The sequence below is a fragment of the Scyliorhinus torazame genome, chromosome 27 (genome assembly GCF_047496885.1).
Source record: "Scyliorhinus torazame isolate Kashiwa2021f chromosome 27, sScyTor2.1, whole genome shotgun sequence".
NCBI classification, from domain to species: domain Eukaryota; kingdom Metazoa; phylum Chordata; class Chondrichthyes; order Carcharhiniformes; family Scyliorhinidae; genus Scyliorhinus; species Scyliorhinus torazame.
In genome coordinates this window covers 20,876,614-20,892,392 of record NC_092733.1, presented here as the reverse complement: position 1 = coordinate 20,892,392, position 15,779 = coordinate 20,876,614, and the positions used below count along the sequence as shown (strand labels likewise).

The 15,779-nt window shown below is 50.6% G+C and overlaps 1 long non-coding RNA gene across 1 annotated transcript; it reads left to right on the top strand.

Annotated features, from left to right (window-relative positions):
* The first annotated feature begins 8,534 nt into the window (after positions 1-8,534).
* Positions 8,535-11,441, top strand: LOC140403288 (uncharacterized). Its single transcript, XR_011938279.1, has 2 exons — positions 8,535-8,690; positions 9,628-11,441. It is a non-coding gene; the product is annotated as an uncharacterized lncRNA (long non-coding RNA).
* Positions 11,442-15,779: the final 4,338 nt, after the last annotated feature.

Genomic DNA, 15,779 nt, shown 5'->3' with positions numbered 1-15,779 from the left:
GGGGAATGGGGAGAGCGATAGTGTGTACACAGTACAGGGGGAATGGGTCGAGAGTGTGTACACAGTACAGGGGGAATGGGTAGAGAGAGAGTGTGTACACAGTACCGGTGGGAATGGGGAGAGTGAGAGTGTGTACACAGTACAGGGGGAATGGGTAGGGAGAGAGAGTGTGTACACAGTACAGGGGGAATGGGTAGAGCGATAGTGTGTACACAGTACAGGGGGAATGGGGAGAGAGTGTGTACACAGTACTGGAGGAATGGGGAGAGAGATAGTGTGTACACAGTATAGGGGAATTGGTAGGGCGATAGTGTGTACACAGTATAGGGGGAATGGGAAGAGAGAGAGTGTGTACACAGTACAGGGGGAATGGGTCGAGAGAGTGTGTACACAGTACAGGGGGAATGGGTAGAGAGAGAGTGTGTACACAGTACCGGTGGGAATGGGGAGAGTGAGAGTGTGTACACAGTACAGGGGGAATGGGTAGAGCGATAGTGTGTACACAGTACAGGGGGAATGAATAGAGAGCTAGTGTGTACGCAGTCCAGGGGGAATTGGTAGAGCGATAGTGTGTACACAGTACAGGGGGAATGGGTAGAGAGAGAGAGAGTGTGTACACAGTACAGGGGGAATGGGTAGAGAGAGTGTGTACACAGTACAGGGGGAATGGGGAGAGCGATAGTGTGTACACAGTACAGGGGGAATGGGTCGAGAGTGTGTACACAGTACAGGGGGAATGGGTAGAGAGAGAGTGTGTACACAGTACCGGTGGGAATGGGGAGAGAGAAAGTGTGTACACAGTACAGGGGGAATGGGTAGAGAGAGTGTGTACACAGTACAGGGGGAATGGGGAGAGCGATAGTGTGTACACAGTACAGGGGGAATGGGGAGAGAGTGTGTACACAGTACTGGAGGAATGGGGAGAGAGATAGTGTGTACACAGTATAGGGGAATTGGTAGGGCGATAGTGTGTACACAGTATAGGGGAATTCGTAGAGCGAGAGTGTGTACACAGTACAGGGGGAATGGGTAGAGTGATAGTGTGTACACAGTACAGGGGGAATGAATAGAGAGCTAGTGTGTACGCAGTCCAGGGGGAATTGGTAGAGCGATAGTGTGTACACAGTACAGGGGGAATGGGTAGAGCGATAGTGTGTACACGGTACAGGGGGAATGAATAGAGAGCTAGTGTGTACGCAGTCCAGGGGGAATTGGTAGAGAGATAGTGTGTACACAGTACAGGGGGAATGAATAGAGAGCTAGTGTGTACGCAGTCCAGGGGGAATGGGTAGAGCGATAGTGTGTACACAGTACAGGGGGAATGGGTAGAGAGAGAGAAAGTGTGTACACAGTACAGGGGGAATGGGTAGAGAGAGTGTGTACACAGTACAGGGGGAATGGGGAGAGCGATAGTGTGTACACAGTACAGGGGGAATGGGGAGAGAGTGTGTACACAGTACTGGAGGAATGGGGAGAGAGATAGTGTGTACACAGTATAGGGGAATTGGTAGAGCGATAGTGTGTACACAGTATAGGGGAATTTGTAGAGCGAGAGTGTGTACACAGTACAGGGGGAATGGGTAGAGTGATAGTGTGTACACAGTACAGGGGGAATGAATAGAGAGCTAGTGTGTACGCAGTCCAGGGGGAATTGGTAGAGCGATAGTGTGTACACAGTACAGGGGGAATGGGTAGAGCGATAGTGTGTACACGGTACAGGGGGAATGAATAGAGAGCTAGTGTGTACGCAGTCCAGGGGGAATTGGTAGAGAGATAGTGTGTACACAGTACAGGGGGAATGGGTAGAGAGAGTGTGTACACAGTACAGGGGGAATGGGGAGAGCGATAGTGTGTGCACAGTACAGGGGAAATGAATAGAGAGCTAGTGTGTGCACAGTACTCAGGGAATGGGTAGAGAGAGTGAGTACACAGTACTGGAGGAATGGGGGGAGAGATAGTGTGTACACGGTACAGGGGGAATGGGTAGAGAGAGAGTGTGTACACAGTACAGGGGGAATGGGAAGAGAGAGAGTGTGTACACAGTACAGGGGGAATGGGTCGAGAGAGTGTGTACACAGTACAGGGGGAATGGGTAGAGAGAGAGTGTGTACACAGTACCGGTGGGAATGGGGAGAGTGAGAGTGTGTACACAGTACAGGGGGAATGGGTAGGGAGAGAGAGTGTGTACACAGTACAGGGGAAATTAATAGAGAGCTAGTGTGTACGCAGTCCAGGGGGAATTGGTAGAGCGATAGTGTGTACACAGTACAGGGGGAATGGGTAGAGAGAGAGAGAGTGTGTACATAGTACAGGGGGAATGGGTAGAGAGAGTGTGTACACAGTACAGGGGGAATGGGGAGAGCGATAGTGTGTACACAGTACAGGGGGAATGGGGAGAGAGTGTGTACACAGTACTGGAGGAATGGGGAGAGAGATAGTGTGTACACAGTACTGGAGGAATGGGGAGAGAGATAGTGTGTACACAGTATAGGGGAATTGGTAGAGCGATAGTGTGTACACAGTATAGGGGAATTCGTAGAGCGAGAGTGTGTACACAGTACAGGGGGAATGGGTAGAGTGATAGTGTGTACACAGTACAGGGGGAATGAATAGAGAGCTAGTGTGTACGCAGTCCAGGGGGAATTGGTAGAGCGATAGTGTGTACACAGTACAGGGGGAATGGGTAGAGAGAGAGAAAGTGTGTACACAGTACAGGGGGAATGGGTAGAGAGAGTGTGTACACAGTACAGGGGGAATGGGGAGAGCGATAGTGTGTACACAGTACAGGGGGAATGGGGAGAGAGTGTGTACACAGTACTGGAGGAATGGGGAGAGAGATAGTGTGTACACAGTATAGGGGAATTGGTAGAGCGATAGTGTGTACACAGTATAGGGGAATTCGTAGAGCGAGAGTGTGTACACAGTACAGGGGGAATGAATAGAGAGCTAGTGTGTACGCAGTCCAGGGGGAATTGGTAGAGCGATAGTGTACACAGTACAGGGGGAATGGGTAGAGCGATAGTGTGTATACGGTACAGGGGGAATGAATAGAGAGCTAGTGTGTACGCAGTCCAGGGGGAATTGGTAGAGCGATAGTGTGTACACAGTACAGGGGGAATGGGTAGAGAGAGAGAGAGAGTGTGTACACAGTACAGGGGGAATGGGTAGAGAGAGTGTGTACACAGTACAGGGGGAATGGGGAGAGCGATAGTGTGTGCACAGTACAGGGGAAATGAATAGAGAGCTAGTGTGTGCACAGTACTGGGGGAATGGGTAGAGAGAGTGTGTACACAGTACTGGAGGAATGGGGGGAGAGATAGTGTGTACACGGTACAGGGGGAATGGGTAGAGAGAGAGTGTGTACACAGTACAGGGGGAATGGGAAGAGAGAGAGTGTGTACACAGTACAGGGGGAATGGGTCGAGAGAGTGTGTACACAGTACAGGGGGAATGGGTAGAGAGAGAGTGTGTACACAGTACCGGTGGGAATGGGGAGAGTGAGAGTGTGTACACAGTACAGGGGGAATGGGTAGAGCGATAGTGTGTACACAGTACAGGGGGAATGAATAGAGAGCTAGTGTGTACGCAGTCCAGGGGGAATTGGTAGAGCGATAGTGTGTACACAGTACAGGGGGAATGGGTAGAGAGAGAGAGAGTGTGTACACAGTACAGGGGGAATGGGTAGAGAGAGTGTGTACACAGTACAGGGGGAATGGGGAGAGCGATAGTGTGTACACAGTACAGGGGGAATGGGTCGAGAGTGTGTACACAGTACAGGGGGAATGGGTAGCGAGATAGTGTGTACACGGTACAGGGGGAATGGGTAGAGAGAGAGTGTGTACACAGTACAGGGGGAATGGGTAGGGAGAGAGAGTGTGTACACAGTACAGGGGGAATGGGTAGAGCGATAGTGTGTACAGAGTACAGGGGGAATGAATAGAGAGCTAGTGTGTACGCAGTCCAGGGGGAATGGGTAGAGCGATAGTGTGTACACAGTACAGGGGGAATGGGTAGAGAGAGAGAAAGTGTGTACACAGTACAGGGGGAATGGGTAGAGAGAGTGTGTACACAGTACAGGGGGAATGGGGAGAGCGATAGTGTGTACACAGTACAGGGGGAATGGGGAGAGAGTGTGTGCACAGTACTGGAGGAATGGGGAGAGAGATAGTGTGTACACAGTATAGGGGAATTGGTAGAGCGATAGTGTGTACACAGTATAGGGGAATTCGTAGAGCGAGAGTGTGTACACAGTATAGGGGGAATGGGTAGAGTGATAGTGTGTACACAGTACAGGGGGAATGAATAGAGAGCTAGTGTGTACGCAGTCCAGGGGGAATTGGTAGAGCGATAGTGTGTACACAGTACAGGGGGAATGGGTAGAGCGATAGTGTGTACACGGTACAGGGGGAATGAATAGAGAGCTAGTGTGTACGCAGTCCAGGGGGAATTGGTAGAGAGATAGTGTGTACACAGTACAGGGGGAATGGGTAGAGAGAGAGAGAGAGTGTGTACACAGTACAGGGGGAATGGGTAGAGAGAGTGTGTACACAGTACAGGGGGAATGGGGAGAGCGATAGTGTGTGCACAGTACAGGGGAAATGAATAGAGAGCTAGTGTGTGCACAGTACTCAGGGAATGGGTAGAGAGAGTGAGTACACAGTACTGGAGGAATGGGGGGAGAGATAGTGTGTACACGGTACAGGGGGAATGGGTAGAGAGAGAGTGTGTACACAGTACAGGGGGAATGGGAAGAGAGAGAGTGTGTACACAGTACAGGGGGAATGGGTCGAGAGAGTGTGTACACAGTACAGGGGGAATGGGTAGAGAGAGAGTGTGTACACAGTACCGGTGGGAATGGGGAGAGTGAGAGTGTGTACACAGTACAGGGGGAATGGGTAGGGAGAGAGAGTGTGTACACAGTACAGGGGAAATGAATAGAGAGCTAGTGTGTACGCAGTCCAGGGGGAATTGGTAGAGCGATAGTGTGTACACAGTACAGGGGGAATGGGTAGAGAGAGAGAGAGTGTATACACAGTACAGGGGGAATGGGTAGAGAGAGTGTGTACACAGTACTGGGGGAGTGGGGAGAGCGATAGTGTGTACACAGTACAGGGGGGAATGGGTAGAGAGAGAGTGTGTACACAGTACAGGGGGAATGGGTAGAGAGATAGTGTGTACACAGTACAGGGGGAATGGGGAGAGCGAGAGTGTGTACACAGTACAGGAGGAATGGGTAGCGCGATAGTGTGTACACAGTACAGGGGGAATGGATAGAGAGTGAGAGTGTACGCAGTACAGGGGGAATGGGGAGAGCGATAGTGTGTACACAGTACAGGGGGAATGAATAGAGAGCTAGTATGTACACAGTCCAGGGGGAATTGGTAGAGCGATAGTGTGTACACAGTACAGGGGGAATGGGTAGAGAGAGAGTGTGTACACAGTACAGGGGGAATGGGGAGAGCGATAGTGTGTACACAGTACAGGGGGAATGGGTAGAGAGAGAGTGTGTACACAGTACAGGGGGAATGGGTAGAGAGATAGTGTGTACACAGTACAGGGGGAATGGGTAGAGAGAGAATGTGTACACAGTACAGGGGGAATGGGTAGAGAGAGAGTGTGTACACAGTACAGGGGGAATGGGGAGAGCGATAGTGTGTACACAGTACAGGGGGAATGGGTAGAGAATGTGCACACAGTACAGGGGGAATGGGTAGAGAGATAGTGTGTACACGGTACAGGGGGAATGGGTAGAGAGAGAGTGTGTACACAGTACAGGGGGAATGGGTAGCGAGATAGTGTGTACACGGTACAGGGGGAATGGGTAGAGAGAGAGTGTGTACACAGTACAGGGGGAATGGGTAGCGAGATAGTGTGTGCACAGTACAGGGGGAATGGGTAGAGAATGTGTACACAGTACAGGGGAATGGGTAGAGAGAGAGTGTGCACACAGTACACGGGGAATGGGTAGAGAGAGAGTGTGTGCACAGTACAGGGGAATGGGGAAAGCGATAGTGTGTACACAGTACAGGGGGAATGTGTAGAGAGATAGTGTGTACACAGTACAGGGGGAATGGGGCGAGTGATAGTGTGTACACAGTACAGGGGGAATTGGTAGAGAGATAGTGTGTACACGGTACAGGGGGAATGGGTAGAGAGAGAGTGTGTACACAGTACAGGGGGAATGGGTAGAGAGAGAATGTGTACACGGTACAGGGGGAATGGGTAGAGAGAGAGTGTGTACACAGTACAGGGGGAATGGGTAGCGAGATAGTGTGTACACGGTACAGGGGGAATGGGTAGAGAGAGAGTGTGTACACAGTACAGGGGGAATGGGTAGCGAGATAGTGTGTGCACAGTACAGGGGGAATGGGTAGAGGATGTGTACACAGTACAGGGGGAATGGGTTGAGAGAGAGTGTGCACACAGTACACGGGGAATGGGTAGAGAGAGAGTGTGTACACAGTACAGGGGAATGGGGAAAGCGATAGTGTGTACACAGTACAGGGGGAATGTGTAGAGAGATAGTGTGTACACAGTACAGGGGGAATGGGGCGAGTGATAGTGTGTACACAGTGCAGGGGGAATTGGTAGAGAGATAGTGTGTACACGGTACAGGGGGAATGGATAGATAGAGAGTGTGTACACAGTACAGGGGGAATGGGTAGCGAGATAGTGTGTGCACAGTACAGGGGGAATGGGTAGAGAATGTGTACACAGTACAGGGGGAATGGGTAGAGAGAGAGTGTGTACACAGTACACGGGGAATGGGTAGAGAGAGAGTGTGTACACAGTACAGGGGAATGGGGAAAGCGATAGTGTGTACACAGTACAGGGCGAATGTGTAGAGAGATAGTGTGTACACAGTACAGGGGGAATGGGGCGAGTGATAGTGTGTACACAGTACAGGGGGAATTGGTAGAGAGAGAGTGTGTACACAGTACAGGGGGAATGGGTAGAGAGAGAGTGTGTACACAGTACAGGGGGAATGGGTAGGGAGAGAGTGTGTACACAGTACAGGGGGAATGGGTAGAGAGAGAGTGTGTACACAGTACAGGGGAATGGGTAGAGAGAGAGTGTGTACACAGTACAGGGGGAATGGGTAGGGAGAGAGTGTGTACACAGTACAAGGGGAATGGGTAGAGAGAGAGTGTACACAGTACAGGGGGAATGGGTAGAGAGAGAGTGTGGACACAGTACAGGGGGAATGGGTAGAGAGAGAGTGTGTACACAGTACAGGGGGAATGGGGAGAGCGATAGTGTGTACACAGTACAGGGTGAAAGGGTAGAGAGAGAATGTGTACACAGTACAGGGGGAATGTGTAGAGAGAGAGTGTGGACACAGTACAGGGGGAATGGATAGAGAGAGAGTGTGTACACAGTACAGGGGGAATGGGTAGAGAGAGAGTGTGGACACAGTACAGGGGGAATGGGTAGAGAGAGAGTGTGTACACAGTACAGGGGAATGGGTAGAGAGAGAGTGTGTACACAGTACAGGGGGAATGGGTAGAGAGAGAGTGTACACAGTACAGGGGGAATGGGTAGAGAGAGAGTGTGTACACAGTACAGGGGGAATGGGTAGAGAGAGAGTGTGGACACAGTACAGGGGGAATGGGTAGAGAGAGAGTGTGTACACAGTACAGGGGAATGGGTAGAGAGAGAGTGTGTACACAGTACAGGGGGAATGGGTAGAGATAGAGTGTGTACACAGTACAGGGGAATGGGTAGAGAGAGAGTGTGTACACAGTACAGGGGGAATGGGTAGAGAGAGAGTGTACACAGTACAGGGGGAATGGGTAGAGAGAGAGTGTGTACACAGTACAGGGGGAATGGGGAGAGCGATAGTGTGTACACAGTACAGGGGGAATGGGTAGAGAGAGAGTGTGTATACAGTACAGGGGGAATGGGGAGAGCGATAGTGTGTGCACAGTACAGGGGTAATGGGGAGAGCGATAGTGTGTACACAGTACAGGGGGAATGGGGAGAGAATGTGTACACAGTACAGGGGGAATGGGGAGAGCGATAGTGTGTACACAGTACAGGGGGAATGGGGAGAGAATGTGTACACAGTACTGGAGGAATGGGGAGAGAGATAGTGTGTACACAGTATAGGGGAATTGGTAGAGCGATAGTGTGTACACAGTACAGGGGGAATGGGTAGAGAGAGAGAGTGTGTATGCACACAGCTTCTGTGAGAGCATTATGGGCTGTTGCTTTTCGATGGCTTCCCAATTCATTTCACCCCCTGGGAAACTTCCCGGGGAAGGCAGGGAAAGGACGTGGCATCCCACTCCAATAGGGCAGGCAGCGAATGGCGACACGTCACAGCCCACTCTCCAAGGAAGGTGGAGCCGAGGGAGCCGCCTCCCACTGTGTGCAGAGCCCAAATGCTCTCGAAAGACCAACCGGCCTGCAGCGCCCCCTCACCATCTGCGTAGCCTCCCCCCCCCCCCCCTCCCCCCTCCGCCTGCCCCTAATTGGGAGGGGTCTGGGAGTCAGCCTGCTGGGAAGTTTAGCCGAGTGTGCACACTAGATGATCGGACCTTTTATTTCTGCTCTTTGATGCTTTGTTTGCCTGTCTACAGGATGGCAGCACCGCGCTCTCTATCGCAGTGGAATCTGGACAGAAGGATATTGCTGCCCTTCTCTACAATCATCTGAATCACTCCAAGGACCCCCACACCTTGTCCCTGGTGAGAATCCCGAGAGAGGGCAGCTTTGGTTTCACAGTGGTTAGCACTGCTGCCCCACAGCGCCGGTGACCCGGGTTCGATTCCAGCCTCGGGTTACTGCCTGTGTGGGGTTTGCACGTTCTCCCCGTGCCTGCGGGAGTTTCCTCCGGGTGCTCCAGTTTCGTCCCGCCGTAGGTGGGGTTACTGGGATAGGACGGGGGTATGAGCCTTGCTGGAGGGCCGGTGCAGACATGATGGGCCGCATGGCCTGCTTCTGCACTGTCGGGATTCTATGGTTCTAACCCATCCCCAATCCCGCATCCGCCATTAATTGAGTCAACAAAACCTCTGTGATGCAGGCACCTCCTCCCAGAGCCCAAGTCTCTTTCTGAAAGCACCACTGGGCCAGGCCAGTTCCCTGACAACTGTCAATCACGCAGGGGGAGGTCACTGTCGAGTAGGCGCGGCCTAACGTCACTGCATTTTTAAATCCAATTGTTGTTCATTATCTCTCCCATCTTGAACCTGTCCCCACCCAGTTATCTTGTGTGGTAAACCACTGTTAGTGTATTATTTGTATTGTGGTAAACTGTACTACATGTATTGTGGTAAACCACTGCCTGGTGGCTCTGCCTGTGGCTCCTCCCCTCGGGCTCGGTATAAAGGTGGCTGACGTCCGGCCCTGCCCCAGTTCGGGATCAGTGGCCAGGAGGCTTCCTGTTTAGCTTATTAAAGCCATAGTTTTGTTCACTACTCGTCTTGTGTTAATTGACGGCACATCATCTTGCTCTCGCTCTCATTCTGATTTGCGCGCTCTGGGAGTGACTCCCGAGTATTCCCTTTCTCTGGCGCACCCTCACTGAAAGCAGGAGTCCCTCTTCTCACCTCGGTCTGCTTGTGTGGATTAATGTTTTTCAAAAGGCTCACCTACCTGTGTTTGTTTATTCATTTGCTGCAGGCTCCAGCTGCCCCCGCACAGACCCCAGCTCAACCCTCGCCGCCTCAGGTCCAGCAGTAGGCCAGAGGACGTGCCAGCTCCTTGTGCTGCACCGTGGGAAATTCAACAGGATGGGCCTGAACAGACTGTGGGCTCCCCTCCCGGACACTGGCGCAGTGGGGGCACCTCCTTGGCGGGGTAGGCCCGGATTGCGTTTGACACTGAGGTACTGCGGTGGAGCCCACTGCCCGTGCCCAAGGACTCTCGGAGGACAGCCTGCACACTAAGGCATGGGGCCCAAACAAAGGGGGCGAATGGAAACCAGGATCCTCACACCCCTCCCCAGTTGTAAGCCTGCTGCTGCTTGAACCTGCGCGACAATCTCGCAATCCGTCCCACCAGCCTTTTGTATGAAGAAAATATGTAGACATTGTAAAGGACAATCGGCCTATGGTGGCTTCACTTTGATTCTGACCATCACTTGCACCCCTCTGCCTCCCCCTTTGGCTCGGATGACACCCCACTAAGATTCCCAACGGGGGTTCCCCCTTCTCCCTCCTATCGATGCTTCTGTGGGTCACTTTGCAGCTTAGCTCACTGCCCCAGTGACACTGGTGCAGACGAGCAGCATCGCCGGGGCCTGCATTGTAGAGTTTAGACTGACAGGGTAAGTGGGGGGGGGGGGGGGCTGCAATGCAGACACCGGATGATGCGGCAACCCTGTTGTTTTCCGATTCCTCGCACTAGCAGACTCTAACGCGGCCTTGTTAGGACGGCACTGACCAGCGACCAGCTGAGAGTGAAGCCAAGATGCACACCCCTGGGGCTCTGAGTGTTCAGTCTGGTTCTGACCCCACCCCCCACCCCCCCACCCCCACACTTGCAGCCGCGCAGCCTTGTTTGATATCAGAGTCAGTGGGAGAAGGTGGACAATGAACGAGGTGCTGTATACTACCCTAGCAGTGGTCTGACCCAGAGAGTGGGGGCGGGGGGGGGGGGGGGGGGGGGGGATCCAAGCTTGCTGGCCACAGCTTCCAGCTACCAACTCCGAACTAGCTGAGCCCGGGATGGAAGGAATGGACTCAATTGGTAGTTGACTAATGGGTGGACCCAGCATCGGGCGATGATGGGCTGAAGGAGGCAGACAGGGAGCAGAGATCGATAATTTAATCGGTAGATGATGCGGGAGGGGGACCCGAAAAAGATGCTTACTTGATCCAGCTAGAGGCCAGTGTGGACCATCCCAGTGAGATCGTCTATAGACCAGAGACTACATAGAGCGAGCAGATGGAAAAACGTTGGAGACACTCGGATGAAAAGTAAGGGTGGGGTCCAGGAATGGGCACCCAGTCTACCATTCAACCAGCCTACCACCCCATTCTCCTCGTTGCGTTAGATTTACTAATCCTTTATTTAAAACATCATCCTTTTTGTTTCAAAGGGAATATGGACAGGTTTGTATCAGGCTGTACCCAGTGTTGAGCATAAAGCAAGTTGCACTGTGCATCGATGTACACCCTCTCTCTCTCTCTCTCTCTCTCCCACCGTCCACCCATGGCACACACCTGATGATATATAAGCCAAATGTATTGGATTTATTCTTGTGTATATTATTACGCTGATATTTACTGGTCTGGTTACAGTCTTGTCTCCTGCTGCTCTCCACTAGTAACCAGTTATACTTCATTCCTGTTGATGTCTCTGGGATTGATGCTTTCTACAGGGTACCTGGCCCTGCCCCGTCCCTTGGCGTCTTTGTATTAGCCTTTATACAGAAGTATCCATCAAATAGTTTTGTAATCCACATATTGTAATACACTGAAAAGGGATTATTACTGGCCTGTGTTTTATTTCGTCGACTATCTCTCCTTCAGCATGCTGGAAAATCTGGCAGAGACTTCACAGAGGTGAGGAGGTGGAGAATTACATGGCGGAGGATGCCCTGGCTGTCTGACGGATCAGTGCCAGGAGGGAGGGCTGGCAGTTCAATAGGCCCGGCCAGAGGGAATCTGTTTGGATTAATGTACATACAGTACAAACCCGTTTGGATCCAATCTGCATCTTTATAGCCTTGCGCATTTCTGGAAATTCTCTCTTTGTGAAGAGGCTCACATTGTGAGTGAGGCTGCTTTCCCTTACCCTGGCGGCTTTCATTGGAAATGTGGACGTGGCAATTTGTCATTCAAATATAAAAATAAGGGCTGAAATCGGAGTTGAAAATGTGGCCTGCATTATTATGGCTTGCCAAGGTTCATTCCCCCATTCTCTAAATCTGTTTTCTCGAGGATAACACTTACTTTTGATGGCTCCCCCAGTGCATTGTTATAGGAGATTAACTAATGTGTAATGTAATTATACACACAGAGACAAACACTCGCACACATCTTAAATCAAGGCTTCATGCTCCCTCTCAGGTGGATATAAAGGTCCTCTGACACTATTTCGAAGAAGAACAAGGGAGTTCTTTCCAATATCCTAGCCAACATTTAGTCCTCGATCAGGTCCGATCATTATCACATTGCTCACTGTGTAATCTTGCTGTGCACAAATTGGCTGCGGCATTTCCTACATCGCGACGGCGACTACACTTCAAAAAGTACCTGATTGGCTCTTGAGCACATTGAGGGGTCCTGAGGTCACTAAAAGCTCTATGTAAATGAAAACCGTTTCGCTCTTGTGTAGACTGCTTGCCGACAATACGACAAGGGATTCTTGGTGAATATGGTCCACTTTCCTGACATGACCTTTTGAAACATACTTCTTCACCGTCGCTCCTATCACAGGAACAACTACTTGCATTTATGTAGCGCCTTGAACATAAAACATTTTACCGTGCCTTACAAGTGGTTATGAAGCAAAGTTTGGCACTGGCCTGAATTCTCCGGCCGTCGCGATTCACTTTTCCTGCCAGCAGTGCACCCCCTCCTGCGGGTTTCCCAGCGGTGTGGGGTGGCTTCAACGGGATATCCTATTGACAAGCGGTGGGAGTATAGAATCCTGCCGCCAGTGAACGGCGCGGCACCGAGAAACACGGGGCTGGGGGTCCGGAGAGTCCTGCCCACTGAGCCACAAAAGGCGATTTTGGAGCAAATGGCAAAACGTTGGGTCAGAGAGGTTTTCTTTTGTCTTGAAGGAAGGAAGACAGGTGGAGAACTTGCAGAAGCGAATTCCAGAGAGCTTGTGGCCCAGCAAGTGAAGGCAGGGCCACCTGTCGCGAAGCAATTGAAATCGGAGATGCTCCTCACAAAGCATCTCTCAAACCCACGACTATTTAAGATACAACACGTTTTCAGGAAATACTGAATCGGGTTGAGGGAGGGAGATAGAGAGAAGAGGGATGAAAGAGCAAAAGGAAGGTCTATGAAATTATGGAAGGCAGCAGAGATTAAGTGACAAAAGGGATGATGGTGCAAGAAAAGGGGTAAAAGACAGCTTGGGGACTATCACCTTATTCATTTAGGCACTCCACAATTTTCTAAATTCAACTATTTCAGACCATAATGTTTCACCCATTTTTTGCATGACAGCTGAGGTAATAATTCCATTCTATGAGATTACATCTCCTTTACACATGTCTCTTGTTTCTTTACTTTGTTCTAATTGCAGCTGATGCCACTGCTGGGGATGTCAGTTCCCAGGGTGGAACTCGGCTGGATAGGTTATAATTTTCAGTTTTTTTGTTGAGATACATGAATGGCAGCTACTGAGCAGAGTCACAGGAGTCAGCTGATGAACTTTTAACAAAAGAATAAAATATTTCAAGAAAAGATTAACTACTCCCTCACCCAAACTATACCTTTACAGATTTATAAGGATAACACCAGAATAAGGGCAGCACGGTAACACAGCGGTTAGCGCAGTTTTTTCACAGTCCAGGGTCCCAGGTTCGATTCCCAGCTTGGGTCACTGTCTGTGTGGAGTCTGCACGTTCTCCCCGTGTCTGCGTGGGTTTCCTCTGGGTGCTCCGGTTTCCTTCCACAGTCCAAAGATGTGCAGGTTAGGTGAATTGGCCACGCTAAATTGCCCTTAGTGTGCAAAAAATATTGGGTTAGGTGGGGTGATAGGGTGGAGGTGTGGGGATAGGGTGGAGGTGTGGGCTTAGGTAGTGTGCTCTTTCCAAGGGCTGGTGCGGACTCGATGGGCCAAATGGCCTCCTGCACTGTAAATTCTATGATTCATTATCATCTAGAACAAGGATAATGGCAAGAAGTCTTACAACACCAGGTTAAAGTCCAACAGGTTTGTTTCGATGTCACTAGCTTTCGGAGCGCTGCTCCTTCCTCAGGTGAATGAAGAGGTAAGTTCCAGAAACATATATATAGACAGATTCAAAGTTGCCAGACAATGCTTGGAATACGAGCATCAGCAGGTGATTAAATCTTTACTTATTAGATTTAATGCTCGTATTCCAAGTATTGTCTGGCAACTTTGAATTTGTCTATATATATGTTTCTGGAACAGACCTCTTCATTCACCTGAGGAAGGAGCAGCGCTCCGAAAGCTAGTGACATCGAAACAAACCTGTTGGACTTTAACCTGGTGTTGTAAGACTTCTTACTGTGCTCACCCCAGTCCAACGCCGGCATCTCCACATCAAGGATAATGGCAGCAGATACCTGGGAACACCACCACCTGGAGGTTCCCCTCCAAGCCACTCCACATCCTGACTTGGAAATATACCACCTTTACACAGATGCTATAGGCTGCAGATAGTGATGGCACAGGCTCCAACATTCCATCCGTCACATGGTCGGCCCACATTTACCACTGCCCAGTGGCACATTGGAAGGATTTGCAAGTCGATCCTCAACTTGATTGGCTGTGACTCCAGACCCACAGAACACAGACCCAGAACACCGCTTCCTTGGCCAAAGTCTTAATTTGGAACTGGAACCCAGACCTTTGGATCAGAGACGGGGAAGCTACCCACTGCACTCCAAGACCTCCACGTATGTCGTCGGTCGGATTTATTTATTTGCACACAAGGTGTAATAAGTAATTGCTCCATAAATACAGCAGGGGGAGCTGTGTCATGACGGGCTCGGACACAATCTGCAGTTGCATTTGAACCCTGCTCCAGCAGAGGCGCTGTTGTGCAGGCCTGCCAAAAGGAATGGTTTGTTCTCCAGCAATAGTTTGAAGTTCGTTCAGGGCGTTTACCATAGAAATTACAGCACAGGAGGAGGCCATTCAGCCCTTTATGCTGTTTCCTTTCAAACCAACAATCCACATGTTTGTAGCGCCTTTAACATTTAATGAAACATCCCAAAGCACTGCAGAGGAGAGTTATAAATCAAAATATCACAACAGCCCACATCCTGTATGAGGTCAAAGGGGTGTAAAGAAGTGTCTTAAAGAAGGAAAGTGAGATAGAGAGGTGCGGATGTGGGAAATCCAGAAGTAATCAGGACATTGCTTGGCTGGAAGCTTGTTTGAGTCACTGGAGTGTAGAGGCCACGTGGGTGAGTTTTTAAAACATTTCTTCTTGGGATTTGTCGCCCATCCCTAATTACCCTTTAACTGAGTGGCTGGCTAGGCTATTTCAAGGGCAGTTAAGAGGCAAACGCATTGTTGTGTGGGTCTGGAGTCACATCACAAACAAAGAACAAAGAAAAGTACAGCACAGGAACAGGCCCTTCGGCCCTCCAAGCCCGTGCCGACCATGCTGCCCGACTAAACTACAATCTTCTACACTTCCTGGGTCCGTATCCCTCTATTCCCATCCTATTCATGTATTTGTCAAGATGCCCCTTAAATGTCACTATCGTCCCTGCTTCCACCACCTCCTCCGGGAGCGAGTTCCAGGCACCCACTACCCTCTGCGTAAAAAACTTGCCTCGTACATCTACTCTAAACCTTGCCCCTCGCACCTTAAACCTATGCCCCCTAGTAATTGACCCCTCTACCCTGGGGGAAAGCCTCTGACTTTCCACTCTGTCTATGCCCCTCATAATTTTGTATACCTCTATCAGGTCGCCCCTCAACCTCCGTCGTTCCAGTGAGAACAAACCGAGTTTATTCAACCGCTCCTCATAGCTAATGCCCTCCATACCAGGCAACATCCTGGTAAATCTCCACATGTAGGCCAGAGCGGTTAAGGACGGAATATTTCCTTCCCTGAAGGACATTAGTGACCCTGATGGGTTTTTATGACGATCAACAATGGTTTCATG